This window comes from Dreissena polymorpha, chromosome 5 (assembly GCF_020536995.1).
Source record: "Dreissena polymorpha isolate Duluth1 chromosome 5, UMN_Dpol_1.0, whole genome shotgun sequence".
Taxonomy (NCBI): Eukaryota; Metazoa; Mollusca; class Bivalvia; order Myida; family Dreissenidae; genus Dreissena; species Dreissena polymorpha.
The window spans coordinates 72,499,231-72,502,749 of NC_068359.1; the positions used below are offsets into that span (position 1 = coordinate 72,499,231).

At 31.3% G+C, this 3,519-nt stretch overlaps 1 long non-coding RNA gene across 1 annotated transcript; it reads left to right on the forward strand.

Annotated features, from left to right (window-relative positions):
• The first annotated feature begins 367 nt into the window (after window positions 1-367).
• On the forward strand, window positions 368-2,521 carry LOC127831963 (uncharacterized). Its single transcript, XR_008026584.1, has 3 exons — window positions 368-575; window positions 936-1,021; window positions 1,742-2,521. It is a non-coding gene; the product is annotated as an uncharacterized LOC127831963 (long non-coding RNA).
• The last annotated feature ends 998 nt before the right edge of the window (window positions 2,522-3,519 follow it).

Genomic DNA, 3,519 nt, shown 5'->3' on the forward strand with positions numbered 1-3,519 from the left:
CACCCCTGGTGTTCCTATTTATTGAAAAACCGTGATAAACAAATTGTGCAGCAAACAAAGATTGGTATATACCAAGGAGCTATATAATAATCTATTATGTATGTCCTTGGCATTTCCTCCTTAAAACACTAAACAATCAACTAGAACCTACAATGTAAAAATTTAGAACAGCCAACTGCTGCTACCTTCTCAATTATAATTTTCACTGGCATCAGCAATGATTTCTCCATGTTGCATACTGTACTTAGATTTCACAAGGGCCAGGCAGCATTTTTGTTTTATTTTCCTTTGTGAGCATTTAAAGTCAAAGTAATTTCAAATTACCATAATTGAGGAATAATGCAAGGTAGGTCAGCGATAATTATGTCACCCACCAAAACATATTATTTAATACCATTGATATAACACTTTGATAATTTTACACTTGTAAGTATATATTTTTTAAGTACCAAAATACTAGGATTAAATTAATTTGTATATTCCTAACTACTGTTTAAACGTCATTTTAGTTAGCGACTGTCACGTCACCCACCGTACTCAAGGTAGCGACTATCACGTCACCCACCGTACTCAAGGTATAGAATGTCAAGTCAGCCACTGTACTAAAGGTAGCGACTGTCATGTCACCCACCTCAAAGTTATTTATATTTTATTTGAATTTATGTTTTAAATATGGTTAATCACATTTGATCACATCTTTTGATTGCTTGAATCAATCACATTTTATAGTATCTATAAACATTGCACTATTAGTATTTGTAGTAATTATCAAATAATTAATTTAGAATGTTCTTTACCAGAAAGGTTAGCCCAGATGTCAATAAGAGCACTATCTCCCTCACTATGAGATATTGTCAAAGGTAGCAATATTTGTTTGAATCATGCCATTTTGTGAGGCATAACAAGTAAGCTAAATTCTTGTATTTTTGCAATAGAAGAGAATAGATATCACGGTACCTGAACCACGTGACTTTTTCGGCTATGTGTGGGACAATCGGATGTAAACAAAACGTCGCTTCAGGTAACCTTTTTGATAATTTCTTCATTATTTCAAAACCATTTAAAAAACAAAACAAAGACGAGTGCCCGGTCATTGTAAAAAGGCACAACTTTGTTAAGTTTGCGCAAAATTAATTAAGTATTTTTTTCCAAAAAGTGCAACCGCGTGTTTGAAAACACATGATGTGAAATGCTATGTGTGGTATATTTTTTGTTCAATCAACAAAAACATTGATAATAATATTGTCGAGGGTTTAAAAATAGGGCGGACATTGTAATTCTTCATAGAGAAGCTACTTACATTGTATGTTTGCGCAAATACATCTTATTCGGAGTGTGTGTATATAAATGTTATACTGCTATGTGTTGGATACATTTTTTAAATGCTATGTGTGGTATACAAGAATTCTGCATTTAATCTGAACACAGTTTTGTAAGAATCTAGAACATAAACTTTAGTCTGTCCTGAAAATATATCAAATTAACCAAATGTTACATTATTGAATACTGAAGTAATCGTGTAATGATTAACCAATTTATGTTTAACTGAACTTAATTCTTATTAAAGCATACATGTTATGTTGAAATATAATATTTCTTTGTTTTATTTATTGTCTTTAAATAAATATAATGATTGATATTTCTGCCTGATTATTGAATTTGGTCCATTTTTTAATGAATGACAAAGAAAATAAATAAGAGCACATGCTTTAAAATGGGTTTTACTTCTTTTGTTTTTCAGACTTGAAAAGGATTAGTCGAAAGATCTGTAACGCTTTTAAGGTTCGAAGCTGTGTAAGAACTACATGAACACCATCAAACCACACGGAAGGTGATATGTGGCAAGTTAAAAATCAAAACCACGGTGACAGAGACAGGGACCCCGCTTCATTCTGTGATGTTTATGGAAAGCTATTTCAACTAACTACGCAAACATACCATTTAACATGTATTTTTGCATAAGCAAAACAAAGTGTGTGTATTGATATGTGTGTATATTTATCGGTTTTGTATCTATGTTATTACTAAAATTGATTAGATGAATATAAAATCTGATAATGTGTGTTAATAAAACAGGTGTTTCATAACAAATAATTTAAATCCAATGATGCGTGTTTGTGGTCTATTCCAATATCATCTCCATTTGAACATCTTCGAATCCAATAATGCTTGTTTGTGGTCTATTCCAATATAATCTCCATGAATATCTTCAGTATATCAAAATAAACACGTCATTAATAATACCATTACTTTATAACTAGCATGCACATGTAACAATAGAAATTAAAGCGCCAAATACATAAAGAAGTACATTAGTATTCACAAAGAAATTGTAATCAGTCAATTTATGAATTTGCAAATCTTGCTATTCAAACATATGAATGCTTCAATTAAGTCATAACAAATGATCATCGCCAAAACGTCTTGACTTGTGGGGGTCATTATGCCAACAAACATATTGAATTGCATCAATACTTAATTTACTCAAATTCAAATGAAAGCTGAATAACTGACAATAGTTTGAGATGTTTAATGAAAATACCCATTCGCCCCGGTCATGAAAGGGCGCTGCAAGATCTTGTTACCACTCTGCACCAAGTAATTAACATTAAATCATATAATGTTGTTCAATTTGTTGAAATGTCAAATTTTTATGTAATGTTTACTTTGATTGTTTTCTTTCCCTGCAATACTTGCACCATCTGGTAATAAATCAAACAGTCATTTAAACTTTGGAACATTTACTATACATGTTTGTATATGACAACTTTTCATTGATCAAGATATCAGTACGTCTCTTGAAGGTGCTTCCAAAAATACTTTAATCTCCCTGAAAAGAACAAAATACAACTGATATAAACTGTTAAACTTAAAAAAATAGCATGTGTGATATATTAGATAGCTCAATAGGATTTACATACAAATACATGATTTTCCAGAAAAAAATGTCATTGATCCTAGTGTCTATTTGTTTAAAAATGCTTATGATCTCTTTATGCTTATTTATTAAATTCGTTACAGTCAAAAATGCCTACACATTCCTGCTAAAAAACACACAACTAACACTTTTTGTAGTTTTGTTGCAATAATATTCACATGACATCTTGCACAAACAATCCTTACGATTTTGTGTATTAAACAAGTGCATTAGTCGGCAGTAACAATTCACTGAAAATTCAACATTTTGTAACAATATATTTTATAGAAACAAACAAGAAAAAGTTTGCCCAACGGAACTTTTTTCCTGTCCGTGCGTGGGTGGCTTTGTGTTAGGAGATCCCCGACCGTGTTTTGACCTCTCTGCCACACTGTTCGCAAACAAAGGCATTCTAAAAGTAACAAAATATGAATATAAGTTATCGACAATCATGATAATTTATAGTTACATGAACGTAGGATTATCATATTTAAGGCGCGCAAAACACTAACAACAATGTTTATTGACCAACTTTGTTATTCAGACAGACTTTAAATGTAATTGACGTTAATGTCAATCTTTCGATTCTCTAGTTTAGTTTT